The following is a 13640-nucleotide window of genomic DNA, read 5'->3' as shown; positions in this document are numbered from 1 at the left end:
TTGTTCATTTTATGTTTCAACTTTGCTCTTTACTTTCCTCCTCAAAAACATATTTTCTATCAGGAAATCAACTACGCTGAACAAAATGGCTATCTCAAAATTTTGATTGGATGTGTTTGGGGAAATGATGGGCGTCTGGGGGAGGGGGCTAGTTGCACTCCAATCACTTTCGACTATTAAAAAGGGCACTAGTCCTTTAATTTCCAATCAAACGAGCCTATTTTGAAGTTTCTACAACAACACCTTCTATAAAAACCTTATATGCCCCCAGGGCACAACTTAAAACCCTTGCCCTGAGGGTTGTGGGGGAGTGTCCTCCTCAAAAATAATTTTCCTATCTGGAAATCGACTACGCTGAGCCAAATTTTGATTGGATGTGTTTGGGGAGAATATCGGCGTGGGGGGGGGGGAGGGGGGCTAGTTATACTCCAACCACTTTCGACAATTAAAAAGGGCACTAGCCCTTTCATTTCCAATCGAATGAGCCTGTTTTGAAGTTTCTACGACAACGCCATCTATAAAGACCTTATATGCCCCAGGGCATAACTTAAAACCCTTGCCCCGAGGGTTGTGGGGGTTTGTCCTCCTCAAAAATATATTTTCTATCTGGAAATCAACTACGCTGAACAAAATGGCTATCTCAAAATTTTGATTGTATGTGTTTGGGGAAATAATGGGCGTCGGGGGGGGGGGGGCGTGCTAGTTGCACTCAAATCATATACGACAATTAAAAAGGGCACTAGCCCTTTAATTTCCAATCGAATGAGCCTGTTTTGGAGTTTCTACGACAACGCCTTATATAAAAAACTTATATGCCCCCAGGGCATAACTTAAAACCCTTGCCCTGATGGTTGTGGGGGAGTGTCCTCCTCAAAAATATATTTTCTATCTGGAAATCAACTATGCTGAACAAAATGGCTATCTCAAAATTTTTATTGGATTGTTTTTGGGGGAATGTTGGGCGTGGGAGGGGGGCTAGTTGCCCTCCAATTATTTTCGACTATTAAAAAGGGCACTATCCCTTTAATTTCCAATCGAATGAGCCTATTTTGAAGTTTCTACGACAACGCCTTCTATAAAAAACTTATATGCCCCCAGGGCATAACTTAAGACCCTTGCTCTGAGGGTTGTGGGGGAATGTCCTCCTCAAAAATATATTTTCTATGTGGAAATCAACTATGCTGAACAAAATTGCTATCAGAAAATTTTGATTGGATGTGTTTGGGGAAATGATGGGCGTGGGGGGGGGAGGGGGGCTAGTTACACTCCAATCACTTTCGACTTTTAAAAAGGGCACTAGCTCTTTAAATTTCCGATCAAATGAGCATGTTTGGAAGTTTTTACAATAATGCCTTCTGTAAAAACCCTATATGCCCCCAAGGCATAACTTAAAACCCTTGCCGTGAGGGTTGTGGGGGACTATCCTCCTCAAAATATATTTTCTATTTGGAAATCAACTATGCTGAACAAAATGGCTATCTCAAAATTTTGATTGGATATGTTTGCGGGAATGATGCGAGTGGGGAGGGGGGGGGAGTTGCCCTCCAATCATTTTCGACTATTAAAAAGGGCACTAGCCTTTTAATTTCCAATCGAATGAGCCTGTTTGGAAGTTTTTATAACAGTTCCTTGAATATAAGCCTTTTATGACCCTAGGGCATAACTTAAGACCCTTGTCCTGAGGGTTGAGGGGGAATGTCCTCCTCAAAAATATATTTTCTATCTGGAAATCAACTACGCTGAACAAAATGGCTATCTCACAATTTTGATTTGAATGTTTTTGGGGGACTGATGGGCGTGGGGGGGCTAGTTACCCTCCAATCATTTTTGACAGTTAAAAAGGGCAATATCCTTTTGAATTTAAAATTGAATGAGCCTGTTTATGACGTTTCTATGACAACGACTTCAATAAAAAACTTAAAAGCCCCCAGGGTATAACTTAAAACCCTTACCCTGAGGGTTGTGGGGGAGCGTCCTCCTCAAAAATATATTTTCTATCTGGAAATCAACTACGCTGAACAAAATAGCTATCTCAAAATTTTGATTGGAATGTTTTTTTGGGGAATGATGGGCGTGGGGGGCAAGTTGCCCTCCAATCATTTTTGACTATTAAAAAGGGCACTATCTCTGTAATTTCCAATCGAATGAGCCTGTTTTGAAGTCTCTACGACAACACCTTCTATAAAAACCTTATATGCCCCCAGGGCATAACTTAAGACCCTTGCCCTGGGGGTTTTGGGGGAGTATCCTCCTCAAAAATATATTTTCTATTTGGAAATCAACCATGCTGAACAAAATAGCTATCTAAAATTTTGATTGGATGTGTTTGGGGAAATTATGGGCGTGGTGGGGGGGGGGCTAGTTACACTCCAATCACTTTAAACTATTAAAAAGGACACTAGCTCTTTAATTTCCAATTGAATGAGCCTGTTTTAAAGTTTCTACAACAATGCCTTCTATAAAAACCTTATATGCCCCCAGAGCATAACTTAAAACCCTTGCCCTGAGGGTTGTGGGGGAGAATCCTCCTCAAAAATATATTTTCTATCTGGAAATCAATCATGCTGAACAAAATGGCTATCTGGAAATTTTGATTGGATGTGTTTGGGGAAATTATGGGCGTGGAGGGGGGGAAGGGGGCTAGTTACACTCCAATCACTTTCGACTATTAAAAAGGGCACTAGCTCTTTAATTTCCAATTGAATGAGCCTGTTTTAAAGTTTCTACAACAATGCCTTCTATAAAAACCTTATATGTCCCCAGGGCATAACTTAAGACCCTTGCCCTGAGTGTTGTGGGTGAGTGTCCTCCTCAAAAATATTTTTTATATATTGAAATCAACTACGCGGAACAAAATGGTTCTCTCAAAATTATGATTGGAGGTGTTGGGGGGACTGATGGGAGCGGGGGGGGAGTTGCCCTCCAATCATTTTCGAGTATTAAAAAGGGCACTAGCCCTTTAATTTCAAATCGAATGAGCCTGTTTTGAAGTTTCTACGACAACGCCTTCTACAAAAACCTTATATGCCCCCAGGGCATAACTTAAAACACTTGCCCTGAGGGTTGTGGGGGAGTGTCCTCCTCAAAAACATATTTTCTATCTGGAAATCAACTACGGTGAACAAAATGGCTATCTAAAAATCTTGATTGGAATGTTTTTGGGGGAATGAGGGGCGTGGGGGAGGGGGGCTGGTTGCCCTCCAATCATTTTCGACTATTAAAAAGGGCACTATCCCTTCAATTTCCAATCGAATGAGCCTGTTTTGAAGTCTCGACGACAACGCCTTCTATAAAAACCTTATATGCCCCCAGGGCATAACTTAAGACCCTTGCTCTGAGGGTTGTGGGGGAGTGTCCTCCTCAAAAATATATTTTCTATCTGGAAATCAACTATGCTGAACAAAATGGCTATCTGAAAATTTTGATTGGATGTGTTTGGGGAAATGATGGGCGTGGAGGAAGGGAGGGGGGCTAGTTACACTCCAATTACTTTCGACTAATAAAAAGGGCACTAGCTCTTTAATTTCCATTCGAATGAGCCTGTTTTGAAGTTTCTACGAAAACGCCTTCTATAAAAACCTTATATGCCCCCAGGGCATAATTTAAAACCCTTGCCCTGAGGATTGTGTGGGGAGTATCCTCCTCAAAAATAATTTTCTATCTGGAAATCAACTACGCTGAACAAAATGGCTATTTGAAAACTTTGATTGGATGTGTTTGGGGGAATGATTGGCGTGGGGGGGCTATTTGCCCTGTAATCATTTTCGACTATTAAAAAGGGCACTAGAACTCTCGATTTCCAATCGAATGAGCCTGTTTTGAAGTTTCTACAACAACGCCTTTTATAAAAACCTTATATGCCCCCAGGGCATAACTTAAAACCCGTGCCCCGAGGGTTGTGGGGGAGTGTCCTCCTCAAAAATATATATTTTTATCTGGAAATCAACTACACTGGAACAAAATGGCTATCTCAAAATTTTAATTGGATGTGTTTGTGGGAATGATGGGTGTGGGGGGGGCTAGTTGCCCTCCGATCATTTTCGAGTATTAAAAAGGGCACTAGCCCATTAATTTCCAATTGAATGAGCCTATTTTAAAGTTTCTACGACAACGTCTTCTATAAAAACCTTATATGACCCCAGGGCCTAATTTAAAACCCTTGCCCCTGAGGGATTTAGGGGAGTGTTCTTTTCTATGTGGAAATCAACTATGCTGAACAAAATGGCTATCTCAAAATTTTGATTGGAATTTTTTGGGGGGAATGATGGGCGTGGGGGGGGGCTAGTTGCCCTCCAATCATTTTCGACTATTAAAAAGGGCACTATCCCTTTAATTTCCCATCAAATGAGCCTGTTTTGAAGTTTCTATTACAACACCTTCTATAAAAACCTTGTATGCCCCCAGGGCATAACTTAAGACCCTTGCTCTGAGGGTTGTGGGGGAGTGTCCTCCTCAAAACTATATTTTCTATCTGGAAATCGACTGTGCTGAACAAAATGGCTTTCTGAAAATTTTGATTGGATGTGTTTGGGGAAATGATGGGCATGGGGGGGGAGGGGGGCTAGCTACACTCCAATCCCTTTTGACTATTAAAAAGGGCACTAGCTCTTTAATTTCCAATCAAATAAGCCTGTTTTGAAGTTTCTATAACAATGCCTTCTATAAAAACCTTATATGCCGCCAGGGCATAACTTAAAACCCTTGCCCTGAGGGTTGTGGGGGAGTGTCCTCCTCAAAAATATATTTTCTATCTGGAAATCAACTATGCTGAACAAAATGGCTATCTGAAAATTTTGATTGGGTGTCTTTGGGGAAATGATGGGCGTGGGGGGGGGGGGGGAGGGGAGCTAGTTACACTCCAATTACTTTCAACTAACAAAAAGGGCACTAGCTCTTTAATTTCCAATCGAATGAGCCTGTTTTGAAGTTTCTACGACAACGCCTTCTATAAAAAACTTATATGCCCCCAGGGCATAATTTAAAACCCTTGCCCTGAGGGTTGTGTGGGGAGTATCCTCCTCAAAAATAATTTTCTATCTGGAAATCAACTACGCTGAACAAAATGGCTATCTCAAAATTTTGATTGGATGTGTTTGGGGGAATGATTTGCGGGGGGGGGGGGCTAGTTGCCCTCCAATCATTTTCGACTATTAAAAAGGGCACTAGAACTCTCGATGTCCAATCGAATGAGCATGTTTTGAAGTTTCTACGACAACGCCTTCTATAAAAACCTTATCTGCCCCCAGTGCATAACTTAAAACCCTTTCCCTGAGGGCTGTGGTGGAATGTCCTCAAAAATAAAACTTAAATGTGGGAATCGACTGCGCTGAACAAAATGTCTATTTCACAATTTCGATTGGATGTGTTTGGGGGAATAATGGGCATGGGGGGGCTAGTTGCCCTCCAACAACTTTTGACTATTAAAAAGGGCACTAGCTTTTTGAATTTCCAATCGAATGAGCCTTTTTTGAAGTTTCTACGACAACGCCTTCTATAAAAACCTTATATGCCCCTAGAGGATAACTTAAAACCCCTCCCCTGAGGTTTGTGGGGGAAGGTCATCCTCAAAATTATGTTTTCTATCTGGAAATCAACTATGCTGAACAAAATGGCTATCTAAAAATTTTGATTGGATGTGTTTGGGGAAATGATGGGCGTGGGGCGGGAGGGGGCTAGTTACACTCCAATCACTTTCGATTATTAAAAAGGGTACTAGCCCTTTAATTTCCAATCGATTGAGCCTGTTTTGAAGTTTCTATGACAACGCCTTCTATAAAAACCTTATATGCCCCCAGAGCATAACTTATAACCCCTGCCCTGTGGGTTGTGGGGGAGTGTCCTCCACAGAAATATATTTTCTATCAGGAAATAAACTATACTGAACAAAATGGTTATCTCAAAATTTTTATTAGATGTGTTTGGGGAAATGGTGCGCGTGGGGGGGGCTATCGGCCCTCCGTTCACTTATGAATATTATAAAGGGTACAAGAACTTTCAATTTCCAATCGATTGATCCCCCTTTGAAGCTTCTATGACACCTCTTCCATATGAAGTGCCTCTGGGAAAAAAATAATAAATAATAAATCATCAAACATTGGATCCGTATGGCCATTGCTATAGGCAGCGCTAAAACGTTGCCTCTGATTTTCTGGGGGGCAGCCTCCCTCATATACAGAACAATTTCTGTGTGTTTGAAGTTTTAATTTTGCTCCTTACTTCCAGTTAATTTTTTTTAAATAAAAAAAGTTTTTTTTAACTGAAAGTAAGGAGCAACATTATTTTTTCTAACATGTAGATTTACAATAAACTTTTGCTTTTAAGATTAACCAAAATACGAGTTATCATTCCTGAATCAGTGTCAAATGGTATTTTTTTCAAAATACGTTTTTCAACTTTTGGTTACTATGGGCTGTGGTTTGCTCTTTGCTATGTTGCAGCTACTGCTGTAACCATGATAAAAGGCACAAAACCATGATTGGAAAAAACACCCAGTACCAATCTGCCCAATACTGATACACCTGGTACTGTGTAGCCTATGGTCCTTTCCCCAGGGACTATGGAGGGTCATATCATCACCAGAAGCATAGCTATTGGACCTTTAAACTATATTGAACAAAATAGCTATCTCAAAATTTTAATTGGATGATTTTAGGAGAAGGGGGCTAGCTGCCCTCCAATCCTTTAGGTCACCTATAAAGGGCGCTAGCAATTTTAATTTTCATTCAAATGAGCCATTAAATATATCTCTCTAATGTTCTGGTACCCTTCTACCCTGGCAGAAAAAAAAGAAAAGAAAAAAAAATGAGAGACACATCAGTGCTACCCATTCAAAAAAGTGGTTTTCCTTTTTTACCCTGTACAAGGTTTTTGACCATGCTGATTCCAATGGTGCACTTTTATTTTGATTAAATGCCATTTTCGAGAGGTTTCACAGATCTTTCTCAAAATCACCATAAATTTCTTTTGTAAATTTATGCAGTGTCAGATGGCAATTTTTCTCATTAAGCAGTTCTTTTCAAAACGCGTTTTTCAACTTTGGGCTACTAGGGGCTGTAGTTTGCTCTTTACTATGTTGCAGCTGCTGCTGCAACCATGATACTCTAGCAAAGTCTAGCAGGACCATACCTACTAGGAGACCTTGGTAAAAGGGCATGGTTATGTAAATGTATGAGTCAATTAAACTTGCTTCAACTGATCTACCTGGTCAAAATAAATATTGTTGTTTTGACAGAATGGTTGTTTGTGATCAAATGTTTAAGAACAACAGTATTTACAATTCCTCCTAAGATTTTTCCTACAGCAGAAGTAATGCTGATTAGCTGAAAATTGCAGGCCTTGCTTTTGTCTCCTCCTTTGTGAATTGAAGGCTATTTTCCAATCTATTAGTTTGACTTTGATCTCAATGGATTTTTATAATAGCATTAATAGTGGCAGAGCTAACTGAGTGTGAGCTTCACTTGATAGTTGTTTTTACATACTGATTGCTTCCTTCCCAAACTCCATTTTTAGTCCTGAAAGGGAGATTTAAAGTGACGCCTCATTTGCCAGTAGAAAATGGGTACCAAAAATTCTGAGAACTACTTCCAAACAATCATAAGTAGTTGTCCATCTCATTTCTAAAAGTGAATTGCATCATTTTACCAAATTGAGACAATATATAAGCCTACTATGTATATCCCAACTGGAGACATATTTTAAAATGGTGCAATTATTTTCTTCTTGTTAATCAATTAATGTTCACTGTAAAATAATAAAGAAGAAAAGAGTTACACTATCATATAGTTGATGTATACATAGTGGGTTTTAACTGCTGCATTAATTAAATCAAAACAATGCAATTTCAGGAGTGAAATAAGTAAGCATTGATTTAAAGTAGTTTTTAAAATTTTTGGTAACCACTTGCTACCAGAAAATAATAAGGAACAAGCTGGGTACTACCACAGAATGGGGATCCTTTCAAGTAGGCTATAGTACTTGCTACTCTGCTAAAAGCATCCCTCTGGCATCCACCAAATGGCCTAGATATAGCCATAGGCTGAACATAATACTATAAGAAAATGACTGAAATGAAATTCATGTTTCATAATATGAGGCTAGTTTCTAATCTGTTTATCTTTCTTTGTCTATATTTTAAAATCATCTTTCAAAAAACGGTTCCTGTCTGTACTACCATGCACTTTACAAGCTAGCATGACTTTTTTTACCTGCTTGGGCTCCCTTCTCATTGTACAATACTGCCCTTTGTTGTTGCAAAATATAGCCTGGTGTCAACATGTATAGGATATGATAGTCAACTAGCCTAAAATTTACAATGGTAACATTATACCACAGGAATGCCATACTTTGTTCAAAAGAGCCATAATTGTAAAGTATTACCTTAATATGTCACCTTTAAGGGTTAAAAATAGAGTTTTCAAAGGAAGGTATTGGACTAGTGCATTTGGAAAAATATAAAAAGATACTTTCAGTGGTACATTCACAGGATTGCCACCAGGTCAAGAGAAATCACTAAATTAACAAAAAAAATTGCTAAAATTATAATTTAGTTGCTTCATTAGACAGCATGCTTTTAAATTTTGAAATAACTGGTTTTATTTACTTTTTAGGCATTTATTAACAATTAATTTTTTTCTTGTTCCATTAAAAACTCAGTTTTCCTGTCCATTAACAAATACTTTTTTTTTTAGTTTAGCTAACATAATTACATGGAAAAAATACTTATTTTGAAAAAAAATATATTTCTAAAAATACTTTTTTGGGATATCCTCATTGAAAATGTTTGTTTTTAGTATTTTCATTGAAAAACAGCAGAAGTGCCTTCTAGAGATTGAAAAATATTTCCCCCTCCTCCTATCAATAAAACAAACAAGTGTATGTGGTGCTAATTCACAAAAATGTAGGGCAAGGATTTTTTATGTTTAATAATGCTGAAGACACAAGAATATTTTTACAAAACCAAGGGAGGGAAATATATACCCCCCCCCTGTTTGGTGTTCCTGATGGGTTTAGGGGATAAGTGACCTAAATAAAGATTCCCATGTTGGTAAAATTACATTAGAAATGATGAAGGAGTCCCAAGGTGTATCATACAAAAACTTTTATTATTTACATTAAGAAGAATTTTGGAATAATTGTTTCTTTTCTTCTACAGCTGGTTTATCATAATAAATATAAATAAATATGTGGATGTGATAACAACTACAACATGTTCAAGAAATGCAGAAATAAGCTAAGAAATTTGACTTGGAAGTTGGTAGAAAACCACAAGGAGGCAATTACAGCTGATACAAAGCAGAACCCAAAGGGGTTCTGGCACAATGTCTCAGCAGCTAATCCCTCTAGACATGGTTACCCAGACCTCATGAAAGAGGATGACACAAAGACCTCAGAGGCCAAAGAGAAAGTGGATTTGCTCAGCTCTAGATTTGTACAAATTTCTCCACTCAGCCCATAGCAAACCCTCCACCCATTTTACCAGAGCAACCAATTGAATTGTAACCAATATAACCAATAACCATTTTACCAGAGCAACCAATATATGTGACAATTGTAAGTATTGACAATGTTGTGAAAAGGCTTAAAAGACTGGATGCAAGTAAAGCTGCTGGGCCAGATAACCTACAACCCAGACTATTAAAAGAAGCAGCTGAACAAATTGCTGAGCCAGTAGCAGTGATTTTTGGGATGTCACTCACTCCCAGTGCTCCCAAGTGACTAGAAGCAGGCCAACATCAATCCCATCTTGAAGAAAGGGAGAAAGGACCAAGCCAGTAATTATTGCCCTATAAGTCTTACTTTTGTTGTATGCAAGGTCCTTGAGAGCATCATAATGATGCACTGGTTTCTGTAAAGGTTGCTCAATCAACAAAAACCTCATTGAAACATATGACTTTGTGACCAGACTCATGGATGATGGCTTTCTGGTGGATTGAAGCCTTTCTTACTGGAAGAACTCAGAGGATGTTAGTTCATAACACAATTGGCTGACACCATCAGAATAAAAAACTGTTTATTCTGATGAAATTCCTGTCATTAGTGGAGTCTTGCAGGGCACAATCCTAGGGCCCACATTGTTCAGCATATATATTAACAACTGTACAACTCAACTGAAAAACCTGCAGACACTATATGCTGACAATTGCAAGCTCTTATTGTTGATGATAAACTCAAGTTCCACAGCCACACACAAGCTCAAGTTGCTAAAGCAAACTGAGCCCTAGGCTAGGGCTCACAAAAAAAAAATTACTACCAGGAAGCTGTGTGTGGTCAAGAAGCTTTACAAAGCTATTGTACATCCACACCTGGAATTTGGAATGACCCTAGCATCTCCCCATTATAAAATGGATGTTAAAGCACTCAAGAGTGTCCAAAGGTAAGCAACAAAACTCATACCAACTTTACAAGACAAGCTGTATGAGGAATGCCTTGTATCCCTCAAACTCCCCACCCTAGTCTATCAAAGGAAGAGAAGAGATGCAATTGCTAGTTGCAAACTGCTAGAAAACAACCACTCAAGTCAAATTTTCTCTCATCCCTTGCAAGTACAACAAGAGGTCACACAAAGAAGCTGCAAGTCCCCTGTTGCCATTGACATGAGTGCCAGCAATTCTTCTCTGTATATACTGTTCCTTTATGGAACAGCCTCTCTTAAGCCATCATCTAGTCCCAAACCATAGATGTGTTGAAAAAAAGGTGTTGATCAGGACTGGGTCAGTGCAGAGTGTAGGCTAACATGGGATGCCAAACCACAGTGATGTCACACCACCAGCAAGATGTTCCACAGGAGGCTCATCACCACCTTCTCTTGATGGACATGTAATTTAAGATCATTTCAGGATAATAGCTTTAACCATTAATCAAGCATAGCCAATGGAAAAGTTCAGGCAAGTGGCCTTTAAAATATTGTAATTTCTGCAATTCTTCATTTAATAGACTATCTAATATGCTCTAAAATTTGCCTATTTCCTGAAGTTCTATCTAGCTCCTAAATACATGTCCTATCTAAGCTTAAACTTCATGTCTGTGCCTGGTTTTGTTTTTATATAAATTTTAACAACTTTGCAGCTTGACTAAGATACAGTACATCAGGAAAAATAAATTCAGCAAAGATGTTAAAGCAAATAAATAGACTTTTATAAGGATATTACTAATAAAAGAAAAACAAAAAACAAATCAATAGTGATCAACCTCTTATTATTTAACCTAATATGATTTAACTGAAATGTTGCATAACATGGCAATTAATTAGCTGCTTTAAAATGACAACTTACTACCATAGCACTATCTAATTAGGTTGTACTGTTTTATGCAAATTGGTGTACACAAATTTTACAAACCTAGACTAGCCTACTATCAATTTTGATTAGCCTGATTTCATTGAATTTATGGGGTAAAGGCTACCAAATAAAAAATCACTACTTTTAGAAATAAAAAGATATTAGTCTATAGTTAGGCCTACCCAAAAGGAAACACATTAAAATTCTATAAACAACTTTTAAAAAAAAACCTAAAATACTTAGGCCTTCTTGAATCATTAGTAAAAGTGCCTCACTTTACTTTACATTGCTTCTTTTCTGTTATATCTATTTGAAAAATAAGTAATGTATGGTCAAATGCATGGAATGTGTATTATTTGGGTTATATACTTGCACATTATGGGAGGGGGGATACAGTAGAGAGAAGTGCATTTAGGAATGATACAAACAAGTATTTTAGGATATTTATTGTTGTTTTCCAAACTTAAGCAGTTCATAAAATTGACCAACAAATAAAGAGAAAATAGCCTACCAGTCAATACCATTTTTATCCTCTTTTTGAACATAATAATCACTTTTCTTGCAAATTCAAATTTAAGCCCTTTTAGGGACCATTGAAACTAAGAATTTCTTTCTGCATTCGTTTCAAACTTACAACAGGAATTGCATTTTTGGAACTAAAGCCAGAGAAAAAGAAACTGATATAGGCTAGCTGAAAATTAAGGTAAAATCTTGTTTTGTCAAAATTTCAATAGGTATTGGACCTGTCATGTAGGCAAACTTCAGGACCCTCTAGAGGGAGAAAGAGCGAAGATAGGCACATCAAAATAGCCTATCTTCCTGGCACCCATTCCTGAAAGTTTCATTTTCCTAACCTAACCCCTTTCCAAGACAGCCAAAAGTAGAATTTTACCCAAAGACAATAAATAATACAGTGCATTAGGACATAATGTCTTCTTAAACATTAACAGCATATACCTATAATGGTCTTCATTAGGGCCTAATAGCATACACCTAGCCTACCTTTAATATGATATTTTTTTCTTGTTATTTCAGACAGTGTTGCCAGAAGCTACTGTGGAAAAGGTGCTGTTTTTTTTAAAAACGCATTTTCTAAGACCAGGGCACTTCGCAGAGAAGAGTTTGTCGTAAAAACATCGAAAGGGACTCATTCCATTAGAAATTGAAAGGGCTAGTGCCCATTTTAATATTCGAAAGTTATTGGAGCGCAACCATCCCCCTTCACACCCATCATTTCCCTAAACACATCCAATAAAAATTTTGAGATAGTCATTTTGTTCAACGCAGTTATGACTTTGATGATGACCCTCCCCCTCAAAGCCCTCAGGCCAAGGGTTGTAAGTTATGCCCTGGGGGTATATAAGTTTTTTTTAGCAAGGGAGGTCGTATAGACTCCGGTGGCTCATTGAATCGATAATCAGAAGTTCTTGTGTCTTTTTAAGAGTCAAAGTGATCAGAGGGCAGTTACCCCCTTCCCCCAGAAATGCTGAGATAGGCATTTGTTCCAAAAGTAGTCCAAAGATCATATGATAGCTCCTTTGGGGTTGACATAACCCCCCAGATTCTAGGGGCAAGGGTTTCAAGTAATGCCCCGGGGGGCATATAAAGTTTTTATGGAAGGAGTGGTCGTGTGAACTTTAAAAGAGACTCGTTTGATTGGAAATGTATAGTTATTATGTTCACAATAGTCCAAAGTGCATATAACAATGTTCTCAGGGTAGAAACAGCCTCCTAGAGCCCAGGGGCAAGGGTTATAAGTTATACCCTGGGCCATATAAGGGTTTTACGGAACGGGATATAAACTTTGGATCGGAGGGGGCTTATTTGATTGGAAGTCCGAACTTCCAGTGCCCTTTTTAAGAGTCAAAGTGAATGGAGGGCAACGATTCGTCTCCCCAATCTAATAATTCTCCAAAACACATCCGATCAAAATTCTAAGAATTGTTGAAAAATTCAATCTAAGCATTGTTGAAAAATTCAGTATATGTGTCTTTGGGGATCTCAGCCTCCTTACAGTCCTCAGGCCAATTCGCTCAGTATTTACATATAGTATATTTTACTGAAAAAGGTACGCATTTTGAACTTTACTTTCCAAAAAGAAGAAGGGCATTCAGGTGAGCCTTTTCAGAGAATTTTGAGTAAAGTGCTGAACTAAATCAGAATACGTCATGTGGATTGCCAAAATGGCATGCTACAAATTCTTCAACTACTACTTCTATTGCAACTACTTGTAAGGCTAAGAGCATTGAGATGGAAATTTCAAGAAGTATATGAACATACAGGTTATCAAAAGGACATATTAGCAATTTTATAGCACTCGTTAATTGAAATTAGGTTGGAACTTCCAGGACTTGATGAGAGGGA

The 13640-nt window shown here is 38.3% G+C and overlaps 1 protein-coding gene across 6 annotated transcripts in view; it reads right to left on the bottom strand.

Moving 5' to 3' along the window:
- LOC148955528 (uncharacterized) overlaps positions 1 to 12323 on the bottom strand; it is a 47872-nt gene extending 35549 nt beyond the window's left edge. For 5 of the 6 annotated variants that reach the window (XM_089108233.1, XM_089108237.1, XM_089108235.1 and 2 more), the window contains exon 1: positions 12279 to 12323. The gene's annotated coding sequence lies outside the window, so the exon portion shown is untranslated. Of the gene's footprint in view, positions 1 to 12233; positions 12259 to 12278 lie in introns of those variants that run through there. The other variant, XM_089108234.1, reaches the window with a different exon arrangement.
- Positions 12324 to 13640: the final 1317 nt, after the last annotated feature.

Source organism: Artemia sp. Qi Xiang Cuo, chromosome 2 (genome assembly GCF_049724085.1).
Source record: "Artemia sp. Qi Xiang Cuo chromosome 2, ASM4972408v1, whole genome shotgun sequence".
Lineage (NCBI taxonomy): Eukaryota > Metazoa > Arthropoda > Branchiopoda > Anostraca > Artemiidae > Artemia > Artemia sp. Qi Xiang Cuo.
This window is presented reverse-complemented; position numbering and strand designations above follow the sequence as displayed.